The sequence below is a fragment of the Oryzias melastigma genome, linkage group LG20 (genome assembly GCF_002922805.2).
Source record: "Oryzias melastigma strain HK-1 linkage group LG20, ASM292280v2, whole genome shotgun sequence".
Taxonomy (NCBI): domain Eukaryota; kingdom Metazoa; phylum Chordata; class Actinopteri; order Beloniformes; family Adrianichthyidae; genus Oryzias; species Oryzias melastigma.
In genome coordinates, this window is record NC_050531.1 from 4223949 (window position 1) to 4236875 (window position 12927).

Sequence of the window (12927 nt, forward strand, 5' to 3'; positions counted from 1 at the left end):
GTGATGTCATTGTCTGGGGGATCATTCACTAACCTGGGTCCACGCCTGTTTTGTGAGCCGTGTCGTTCATTCATCAAGAATCCGTCTCTGCTGCGTTCAACGCATCAGAACCCTAAATATGGGCCCACTTACAGGCCCGTCTGTGTTTCCCGCCTCCCGTCTCACAGATAACAGCTTTAGACAACAAGGAGTCTTCAGGAAACGCCCCGCCCCCTTTGGTTCCCCAATTGTGCGGCGCTCTATGGAGGCGCAGACGAGAACTCTACACCCCTGGGGAGGTGTAGGAATCAGCAAAGAAGGATCAAAGACGGACTTGGATTTGAGTTTCTCACACTGATTAATGAGTGAATTTGCAGCAGTGCAAACGCTGAAACCCAATAAGAACAAAAAGAATACAGATGGTCGCTAAAGATGAAGGAATTCCTCCTTAATTTAAACAACAGAATTAGATGGTATGAAGAATCAGGAGAAACTAACTAAAAATAAGTAGGACTCTTGTCAAAATGCTGAAAACAACCTAGTTTTTCAGAGAATAAAACTTCAGTTCTGCTGTTGCAAGAGCATTCACGATGAAGAAATGTTACTTGGCATTTTTATGCCACTTAAAAATACTTTGTTTGAATTGAGTTACATAAATTTGTGTCAAAAAGAAAACAACTCGTGTCAAGTTCTGTTTCCGGCAATCAGAGGTTTATGAATGCAACTCCGAGTTTATTGTAATTCCCAGTGATGCAACGGACTGCAATGAAGTTATTATGCATCTGTGCTGGGTAAACACGCCGTCTCCTTACAGGTATCGACATGATTTGCAAAGCTTTGAACCTAACAAAGGCAAAACATCTGAGATGATCTGAGTGTGAGGCAGAGGAGATCCTACTGTGTGCTCATTATGATGGGTTCACTCAAACATTCAGTACATATGTTAATTTATCTGTATCTATGGGTTCTGCGGCACAAAGTGCTTTGAAAAGGCAAAGTTAGACCCATATTACACCATCTATATGAGTTTGGGGAGGAAAGAACTGCATGATTTTTATTAGAAATACCGTAATATTTGAATGGAGAACACGTTTAGGGTCATGGATGCCATTAATTTAGCTTAAAAAGATGCTTCCCATCCCAAATATTGGTGTGTGGCCACGCAGTGACATTTGTAATCGAGAGGCAGGAGTCACATTTTTTTACGGTTTTAAGAAAAAGTTATAATTTTACAGATTTTTCTCTAAAGGTTGACATCGGTCAGAGGCCGCTCAGGCACATCTTGAGGTTGTTCAGTGGCAATCCAGAGACAGGTCGAGATTATAAGATTATATCTATTAAATTATGAGTATCCAAGTACTCGACGATGTGTAAACATCTGCACCAGCTTTAAGTAATAGTAAACTTTTTACAGCCACTGGACACATTTTCTCTGAAAGATCATCAAGACATCAGTCAGTTGCCACCTTGGCATATTTCGAGGTTGTTCGGTGGCGGTCCAGAGACAGGCGGAGATGACGCCATTGCAAAATCGAGTCTCAGGGAGGATCGGAAACCAGAAGTAGGGCTGTGAATCCGATTCGAATTAATCTCAATGACTCAATGACTTAATGACTCAATGACTATGGCTCAAGGTCTATGACTTTTTACTAGATGGATAAAAATGAAAATAACACGTAGTATCCCCCTCTCTTTTGTCCTCTTCTTCTTTTACGTCCAGTTCAAAAACAAACAAATAAGGGATACAAATATTTTCAATATAAATAAAGTTTAGCCTAAATTATAAAAGAGGTTTATACAAATATGTATTGTGTGTGTTTGAAGATTCTTAACCCGTATTGTAACAGAAAAATATGTCCAACCAACACATTCTCATCCCCAAGTCGTCACATATTGACGTTCGGTGAAGGACCCCGACTCGTTTTTTTTTTAACCCTTTTGCTATCTCATAGGGTCCACATGACCCAAGCCTTACATTGACGTGTTATCCATCCCATGACAAATGTGGATCAAGGTGGACAAGATTGAAAAATCATTAAAAAACAAGTTTCCAGATGTCCCCACTCCCAACGTCAGCATACCGAGGTTAGCACAAGGGTTAATGTGCTGAATGTTCATAAAATCAAAGGTCTAAAACCCTCGGGACGCAGTGCGTACTGGTTCTGAGGAAACGGGCGGTACCCTAACCCAGTACCAGTACCGGTACCCTTACCCGGCACCGGATGCCATACCAGATGCAGTACGGGATTCGACCAAGTACTTGATGCAGTACCTGACGTGGTATCCGATGCAAACAGGGCCAGGACGTGGTAACCAGTAACCAGTTAGGGTACCGGTACTGGGTTAGGGTACCGGTGCGCTCCACATCCTGGTACTGGATCAATTACGGTTCGAAGCCCGATGGCTAAGACCCATGATTTAGTGAGAACATCCAGCTCATCAAAAAATCGAGTTAAGGACACCCAAAATATCAATTTGGGAGGGGTCCTTAACCAAACGTCCATGTGAGACGAGTAGGGAGTGACAACGTGTTGGTCCGACCAAAGAGGCTTAAAAAATAATACAATTACAAGTGTCACCGGCCACAAGGGTATATAAAAAGTGGGCCATTCTTCATGCCTGATGGCGGCCATCAACATTCATTACCACGCCAACAAAAAAAACAAAAAAAAACAAAAAAAAAGGAAATCTTATTGATTTTGCCGATGTTTCACCATTATCAGTTGTTTTTGTGGAACCAAAAACGTTCTTTGCATGCCCGTAGACATTTAGGTCTAAAAGGGTTCCCTTTGTCAGAAGGAAACTACTCAAAGTATACATTTAAGAGTCGGAACCACAAAGGTCTTTCTGCCACCCGAGGCTTTAATTCATGTTCTGGGGTATTTGCTGCCAACTTCTATAACTCAAAAGTTACGGCGAGATGCGGAGCCGTCAAGCTTTCCTTTATGGAAGCTAACTGATGGCGACTCGAACACATGTGTCTAATGTAAACTCCTGTCCCGATAGCGACTGTGACCAGATTTTGATTTCGATTGTCCAGCTGTCAATCAAAATCAGGAGAAAGTGTCTTAAACGCCTGCTGCCTGAAGTACTCATGTGAAATCAGGGACCTTCTGTTATCAGGCGCTCCATCGGGACCTCAACTGATTGCTTGTGTTGGCCCCGTCGCCTCGGCTGCGGAGGCCCCGGCCGGCTACAGGCACTTCACTCGATTCTTATCATAACCATGCATCATCAGCAAATTGCCCTGACGAAGAGGGGCCCATTTTCAGAGACTCTCAGCGAGATGAGGAACACGCTTTCCCTCAGATTGTCTGCTGGAACGCCTCTAATAGAGTCTGACCTTGTGGCTGCCTGTTAAAGAAATCATTCTCTGCTGTTGCCTTTTGGCTCCACATAAAGCTCAGCTGTTTGTCAGACTTTCAAACTCTTCTGTTTATGACTCTCAGAGACAATTATCCCTGAAAATTATTACATTTTTTTGGGCATAATTGAGACAAAATCCGCCCAATTCATAAGCATGAGATGTCATCTTCTTTAACGGTGAGAAATCCAATGAAATATCAGCTTAAGTCTGAGCCAAAGGGTGTGCGAGTCCATGCATATTTATGCGTTTTCGGTGAATATTTATTTCTGCACTTACCCAGCAAAAAAAAAAAAAAAAAAGAAACTCCAAAGAGAGTGTGTTTTCTAGCAGAAAATAGAAATAAATAATGCGCTGGCTATCAGTCCCTGGGTGCACGTTTGAGGCAGGAGGATGGGACCCCCGCTCCTGCATCAGCTGGACGACGTCTCGCTGCTTCTTTGAGAGAGAAAGGAAGATCAAAGGCCGTTGCAACACCATGTTTTATTCTGTTTCTCACAGTTCGTCTGCCTTCAGCGAAAGAAAAGTCAGAACTCCGGTTTGCGCTCCACTAAAATTAGTCCGGTCCCAGACCTGGCCACTATAAATAATTCCCTCGGGAGTGGGGGGGGGGTTCTTTGTGTGAGAGTGCAACTGCTTTTCTTCTGAGCGCCTCAGGAAGAAGCAGAGAGACCAAAAGCAGAGGTAAGATTAGAGCACGTGTTAAGGCCCGGGGGCCAGATCCGGCCCTCCAGATCATTTTACTTTATTGTTATTAATGGTCCAATGTTATCCTGCACTTATATAATTTTAAATATATATAGTTTTAAGGAGGGTAAAATATTGAATGTTATTTAAGGTTTAAGTTGATTTATTCTGGAATAATATTCCTGCCTTTTTATTATTTATAATTATGCTAAAAAGTAGTTTTAAAAATTGACATTCTGCTAGCTTTTCTGATTATTTTGGCATTTACTAAGATTTTTTAGGCTATTTTAGAGTTTAGCTAATATTTCAGCTACATGCTAGCTGTTTTGGCTAACCTAAGTTTTGGACTATTTTGGCATTTACTAAGATTTTTTAAGCTATTTTAGAGTTTAGCTAATATTTCAGCTACACGCTAGCTGTTCTGGCTAATTTAAGCTTCTTTGTTTGTTTGTGTTTGTGGGCTGTTTAAGAGTTCAACTAATATTTCTGCTACATGTAGCTATTTTGGCTAATTTAGGCTTTTTGAGGTTTTTTAGGCTATTTTAAAGTTTAGCTAATTTTTAGCAACATGCTAGCTGTTTTGGCTAACTTAAGCATTTTTCAGTTTTTACGCTAATTTAAAGTTTAGCTATTTTTTAGCTATGTACTAGCTGTTTTGACAAATTTAGGCTTTTTTAAATTTTAAGGCTACTTTAGAGTTTAGCTATCCTTTTAGCATCATGTTAGCTGTTTTTGTTAACCTAAGTTTTGGACTATTTTGGCATTTACTAAGATTTTTTAAGCTATTTTAGAGTTTAGCTAGTATTTGTGCTACACACTTGCTGTTCTGGATAATTTAAGCTTCTTTGTTTGTTTGGTTTTCTTTTTAGGCTGTTTTAGAGTTGAACTAATATTTCAGCTACCTGTAGCTCGTTTGGCTAATTTTGGCTTTTTTCATTTGTTTAGGCTATTTTGGGGGGTTAGCTTTTTTTCAGCTACGTGCTAGCTTTGGCTAATTTAGGCTTTTTGAGGTTTTTACCCTATTTTAAACTTTAGCTATTTTTTAGTTACATGCTAGCTGTTTTGGCTAATTTTAGCTTTTTGAGTTTTTTAGGCTATTTTAAAGTTTAGCTAATTTTTAGCTGCATTCTAGCTGTTTTGGCTAATTTAGGCTTTTTGAGTTTTTTAGGCTATTTTAAAGTTTAGCTATCCATTTAGCATCGTGCTAATTTGGCATTTAGCTAATATTTTAGCTGTCTATCAGCTTCAATGTTTTTAACGATCAATTTCAACATCTTCAGCATCCAAATTCAGCTTACAGCATTCACGCTAGCATTATCACAGTTAATGCTATATCTGGTTCATAATTATGTTAAAATGTTATGGTTTAAAAGTTCTAAAAATGTAGTTTTAGTGTAAACAAAAATGTTTATCCTGCCTGCGACCAAAGGTGTGTTTTGGATTTTGGCCCTTTGTGCGATTGAGTTTGACACCCCTGGATTAGAGTGACGGGGCGTAAAAGAAAAGAAATGTATGAAGCCAATTAGGTAATGAATCACCTTTGATCGGTGATTGATGCTTCTCTGTGGGCCGACTGGCCACAAGAAGTGAGCGGAGAGAAAGGAACTATTTCAGCTTCCAGACGCCGCTGAGCTTGTTTTGAAACATCAAGCACAACAAGGTGATTATGAGAACAATGCGGCAGTTGCTCCCCACAACTTGTGTTGATTGAAATTATGAAGCACCAAACAACCTCTTTTGAGAAAATTGAGGCAAATTGTGCAATTTTCTTTAGGGAAGCAGCATGACTTCAAAAAGGAGTTTTCTAACTAACAAGCTATTGGAAGGTAAACGTTGGGGACACTTGACCTTCTCGGAAATTCTAGTATCTAAAACAGATTTTGGGCACAAGTTCACTATGATCCTTCAACATGTGACCATGATTTATGGTCTGATGATCTGATATGTTGCTTGATCTACACTTCTCGGTTATTACTGAATTAATTAAAGAAATTCAGACGGTAAAAATAAAAAATGTTTTTTCTCAGGTCTGTTTTTGTTCAAAAGCCGCATTTTGTCATATAAAATTTACCTAGTAAAATATTGTGATTAATCGCGATTTATCGCAATCTACAAGTGGGATTAATCTGATTATTTTTTTATTGATTGATGACATTATTTAAAATAAATGCTCTAAATCTAGTTTTCATAATTCACAATATGGTTATTGTCATATTGTGATTGTTTGCATTTAATAAGTGGTCAGTAAATACTATAATAAGTTGCGATTAATTGCGATAACATTTTTGACATTGTGATTAATCGCGATATTTTAACAATCATGACCAATCATGATTAATTTTTTTATTGCAATTCATTGCGATTAATTTTTCCTGGTTTGCGATTAATTAGTTACATTTTTTTTAATTGATTTTCACCCCTAGAAATCATTCTAATTCTGGAGTGGACCAAACAAACAAACAGACAAACTAACAAACCCTGATCTGCTTAAAAAAAAATTGATCCTCAATTTACTTGCAAATGATTTTTGATACAGTTTATGTCATTGGGATCACAAATGATTGTTTTGTGGATCAAAGAGACGATGGATTATTAGAAGGAGAGAAAAATGGAGAGAAAATTTGACTGTATACATGATCTGGGCTGAGTGACCCCTCCCACTTGGCATTCCAAACAGGAAGTGCCTGACTTTTTAATGATTTGTTTGTTTCATATTTGGCCAAATGGTGATTTTTCCCTATAAAAACCATTGACTGTATATTAGAACTGGACTGGGTGACCTCCCTTATGTTCCAAACAGGAAGTGGCTCCAAGAAGTCAAAATCAAATTGACTTTTATTTAAAAAAAATAAATAAATAAATAAAACAATAGTCAATTTATTTTCCAGAGGAACCATTCTTCCTTTGCTGCCTGGTTTTAGAATGTTCTTGATAATTTTTTTAATATATTTTTTTTCTTTATCGCAATAAATTCAAATTATAAACTGACCAATCGGACGGCTCAATACAAGTACCCACAGGCCCCCACCTCCAACGTTCCAAACGTTTAACTGACAGATTTCGTGTAGCCCATTTTGAAGCGGTAGGGGTGTGGCCTCCCAACAAGCTCAACTATGATTGGGTGGAGTGGTTGCCATAGAAACGTTGACTCAATCACTGCCCTTTGACAGTCTGGCTCCAACATGGCGGCGTCCGTCAACGAGTTGACTTAATTTAGTTGGAGCTGAAAGTAAGTCAACTTTTATGGGTGATGTCACACTCACTAGGTCCAGGACTCATATACAGTCAATCCAGAACCACAAAAAAGTTGCACATTATGGACAATCGTGCAGATAAGTGGCCTGTTTACTGTGCAATAGTCCAGCTGTGTTTTTCTTTTCAGATTTAATTTCAGAGAAAACTCCTACCAAATAAGGAGCTGTTGGAACCACATTGTTTTTCCAGGAACTTTGGTTTAGTCTCAGTCATCCCTGCAGGTTGCATGTGAATCCAAACTCATTCAAATGTACAATTTATCAGCATTCCCAGCTAGTTCCAGCTGACGCCTGCAAAACTTTCCTGATCCACATATTTATTTATACAAGTTTGCAGTAAACAAATGTAGGAACTTCTGATTTCAGCTGCGATTTGTTATTTATGCTTCATCTGGAAGAGTAGCAGGTGTAGGAACCTCGGCATAACGAAACAAACACTGAAACTTCAGCTGAAGAGAATATTTATTACACAGAAAAGTACAAAAAACCCAAATCTGCAGAGTTCTGCTTTAATTACTTTTATGTTTATTCAATTCAAACTATTAAACATTTTTCATGGTGAATTTGTTTGGTTAGAAGAATGCAATAAATCTATTAAAACAGCTTTTTTTTTTACTTCCGGCTGTTAATTTTTGGGGGCCATATTCTTTCTCTGTAGCCAGATTCTCTTGATATTTTTGCATTCCCATCATGCACTGGAGGAGAGCTTAATGTTCTGGATTTTTCATAGGAGATACCAGCGTTTGTTCAGGTTCCACTTGTCTGTTAATGTGTAAAGTTCAGCGGGGAGGAGAGAGAGAAGAAGAGCTCGGTTTATCTGAGAGCATCCGTCTGCTGGAAGGAGTTTTTAAAGGTAAAAATATCTGTTTTATGAGTTAGCTAAATGTTTTGATCTGTGAAGACGAGGTTCTTTAGTTTTTATTTTGCTATCTTGTTGTTTTTTTATGTTTTGTGTTTGTCCTGCTGTCAAAGTCACACGAGGTTCAAGTTGCTAATTATCGACAGCTGTCTTTATTTAGTGAATTATCCTCAGAGTTTTTTAGTGTTTTGTTTTTTAGCTCTTTATTCTTCTGTTTCACCCTTTAGTTCCTCCCCTGGTTCATGCTTTTCTCATGTTTATCAAGTTTATTGATTTATTCAGTCTCAAGTCCACCACTGCTTCCTGACAGATTCACTGAGATCCAAGTATTTTTATTATGACATTTTCAATGCCTAAAAACCTAAAAACCAACGCCAGGCATCGTCAGTAAACACCGATTTATCCAAAATCTGACAAACCTTTCCAAGGTTGGACGTGGGGCCAGAAGAAATCTGATCTAATATTTTGAATGACTTGTAATTAATGGAAAATAAAATGAAAATAAATATGTAGGATTGAAAAGAAGATGATAAGAAAAAGACATCAGAGCTAGAACAGTTCAGTACTCAGCAGAAGCATGTGGGACTTTTGGCTTCTTGGAAAAAGGCGCCACTTCCTGTTTGGAAGATGGGGGTGGGGGGTGTGAGGGGTGTCCAGTTTTGAGGGTTTTTGTAAAGTTGGAGCATCTTCACGTCCTCAGTGGTTCTTGGCTCCAACCATCAAACCATCTGGATGTGAACAAAAAATTTGTAACTTTTTCTGTTGTGGTTCACCTATTTAAGATCTTATTTTTATATAGATATATATATATATATATATAATTTTACTAGTTTATTATTTTAGAATAAAAACTTTTATCTAGTAAATTTATGACTTATTCTTGTAAAATTACAACTTTTTTCTCATATTATGACTTTTTCTTATAATTTTACTAATTTATTCTGAAAAAACTTTAAAAAAATGTATCATTAATGCATGATTTTGTTCTTGTGAAATTAGTTACATTTTTCTGAATTTTTACTACTGTATTCTTTTAAAACTACAATTTTCATATCATAAATGTATGACTTTGTTCAGGTGAAATTACGAATTTTTTCTCACAATTTTGCTACTTTATTCTTTTAAAATAATTTTTTTTCTCCAAAATTTACGACATTTTTTTATGTGAGATTACAACATTTTTCTCTCAAATTTTACAACTTTATTCTAGTAAAATTAGGTTTTTCTATGCTACAACTTTTTCTCATAATTTTACCTATTTATTCTTGTAAAATTATTTTTTTTCTCATGAAATGTGTTAAATTTTTCTGAATTTTTACTACTGTATTCTTTTAAAACCTCAATTTTCATCTCATAAATTTTCGACTTCATTCTGGTGAAATTACTACTTTTTTTATCACATATTTACTACATCATTCTTGTAAAATTACATTTTTTTTCTCCAAAAGTTACAACATTTTTTTCATATGAGATTACAAATAATTTTTCTTACATTTTGACTTTTTTTCTCATAATTTTTTTAACTTATTCTCTCAAAATTACACATTTTTCTCCAACTTGATCTTTATGAAATCACGACTTTTTTTATAAATTTACAACTTTTTCCTCGTAAAATTATGATTTTTTTTCTCATATTTTACCACTTTCTATTTGTACTTTTTTCCTGAAAGTTGAAGTCTCCACCTGTGTCCTGATGACGGACGTCTCTTTTTTGTCGGTCATTTTCTTGATTTTTCATCAGAGTTGTGAAGAATCAAAGTAATTAAAGAATGATGCACCGAAGGCCCATCCAGGAATGACTGGCAAAAAACAAGTCAGGGCGATATCAGCCGTAATGAGCCGTAATCGACACACGCCTAATTAGTAGCGCTTTGTGTTTTTACAAAGGTTTATCATCATTAGCCAAGCCTGGCTTGATGTATCTCTAAAAATGCGTGTTTGTTTATCATGTAGACATGGAAAATAGTTACATGCTACAACAGGCTGAGTGCAGAGAGGAGCTCCTGGAGGCCCACGTCTCCCTGCAGGAGGGGCCTCGGGGCTAATTAGATCTCAAAAGACTCTGAGAGGAGGATGAATATTCAAACAAACAGCAAGATTTGTGTGTTTAGGGGTTTTCTTGTTATCTTTAGCTTAATTACACATTCAGATTTGGATTGCTAATAAATCATCCATCAATGGGACTATTATACTTCATCAACACCACTTTTCTTCATTTTAGTCCTCCTGCGCGTTTACACGCGTCAGTCGGAAATGAGTTTGATTGTGTTTGCAGAACTGACTGAGATTTGGAGTTAAAATCTACTTTGGTTGACCTTAAGGTGTTTCTCTGACATAATTAATGAACATTTTCATCAGTCATGTCTTCCGCTGTCCGCAGATTTGCATATTTTTACATAGGCGAATTCCCTGCTAAATAATTCACAGACTGATTTCGCTTTGTGTTGTCAAGGCGATTCTTTTTCCAATAAAACTGAGCGTCACAATGAGCGGATGGAATTACCCGGGTTGCATTTAATTGAGTTTGACCAGGTCGCTCCTCGCCGTCGTCCTGATGTCCCTGCAGTGTTGTAGTCTCAGTCCCAGAGAGACGGCGGGGGGCGGGGGAGCCAGATAAACTTTGAAGCCGGCGATGAGAACCTCCCTGCTGCACCTTCTGCATTATTCATGAGGAAGAGTTGAGTGTCGTTTACTTTAACCGCTCGCCACACACTAAATAAAGGCCAATCGGAAAAGCGTTTGGATTCAAAGTTTCCGAAAATGGAGAAAATGATGAAACATCGACTTTTTGGGGGGTTGTGTTGAACTAGTTACACCTAAATCTAAACCACTAATTTTCTTCTACCGTTTTGTTTTTTTTTTGAAGTAGTGTCTCCCTTTTTAACTTTTGAAATTACTTCCAAACAAAACCTTAAAGAGACTTACCGGAGTATAAGTCGCAGTTTTTTTCATAATTTAGCCAGGGGTGCGACTTATACTCAGGAGCAACTTATTTGTTTTGTTTTGGTTTTTTTTTTTGACATAAAAAGATGTAAATATTTGTTATTTTTCCTTTAAACATCGGCTGTCCTTTAGCGGTTAACAGCCACTAGAGGGCGCTGCTTCTGAGTAAAAGCAGCAGAAGAAGTGTCGTCCAGAACAAACATGGAAGAGAATCTGACTGTTTTTCTCTCAAACTTTGATATTTTTCTTATACAGATCAAAAGATTAGTTTTTTTGTACTAATTTTTAATTTTTAGCTTGGCAGATTAATTCTGAAACGTCAGACTTTTCTCCCAAAACTGCGACTCATATATAGTTTTTTTTCTTCTTGATTAAACATTTTTTGCTCTTGCGATTTATACTCCGGGAAATACGGTACACGAGCATATTGTGACTGGATGGATGACTAGATAGATAAGATAGTTAAACAATACATAAAATTTGATTATCTGGTAACTAAAACATTAAAATTAAATCAAATTTTTGCTAAATAAAATGCATTTGTAAGTAAAAAAATTATAAATATTTGTTAAGATTATTAAAACCAGAGTAAATAATTGTAATGAAGGTGAAGAAAACCATCCACTGTATTGTTTAACTTTTAAGAAGAGGTCCAGGTTTAATGGCTGCTAGATATGTTTAACATGTTTATGACGTGTTGTTTGTCATGGAACAATAAATTCTACACTTTAAATAGAAATGTAGCTGACCTCAAACTCCAAGAGCATTTAGATGAATCAGTCTTGGTCAAATGAGCTGAGTGAACCGGTACCGCAATTATATTCATGCACATTGTTGATGACAATGTGTGTTGAACGCAAAATCAAAGATTGTGTGAAAGTGAGATGAGGCACTACGCATCTAAAAACGTTTGTTCACAATTTTTTTTAAAGGAAAAATGTTTGCAAACACAAAATTATTTTTTGCAAGCAAAACAAATGTTTTTGAAAGCAAATATTAAATATTGTATTTGCAACACTTTACATTTTGTTTGTATCTTAGACAATTTTCCTCTCAAAACTGTGACTATTACTTGGACAAAAATCATACTTTTGGCGTAGAATAATTTAACTGTATTTACAAGACATTAATAAAGTTTTGTGAGAGATTTCTAAAATAACCAAGTAACAGCTTCAGAAACTTCATTACTTATTCAAAATTTGACTATTTTTTTTAGCGAAAAAAAATTCCCAAATGCTAATATTTGTTTATTTTAAGTTTTTTTTTTGTTTTTGTAGCTTTTTATTTATTTGACTTTCATCTATAACACATTCATTGTGCTCAATATGAGTCTACTAATAATATAAACTAAAAAAAAGCATAAACCAAGACTAAAAGTGTAAATTTTAATCTTAATGAGAATTTCATACTAATTTTTATTTTTTTACATGAAAATATTTTACTTTTTGTGTGATTTTGTCGTTTATATTATTACTATCACACTTTATTCTTTTTTGGAGGAGATCTACAAATTATATAAAGTCAATATAGAAAAATTACTGACATAATCTTAAATTTTAAAACCTTTTTTTTATAATAAAATTGTTCCAAATTTAAAGTAAAATAAACGTAAAATGCACTTTATGGACCTCTCTCCTGGGTAAAATATTAATTTGTGTTTTTTTAAAGTTTTTTAAAAAATCCAACATGGATTTCCTAAAGTTTTTGTTTGTCCTATCCCATTTTTCCTGCCAAAACTTTAAGAAATAAAAAACAAAAAGAGTCTTTTGGACAGACAGTAACTTCTGTCCCAGGAGACAAAAGATTCCCGTCTTTTTCCAGGGAGGTTAATTTAAACTCCT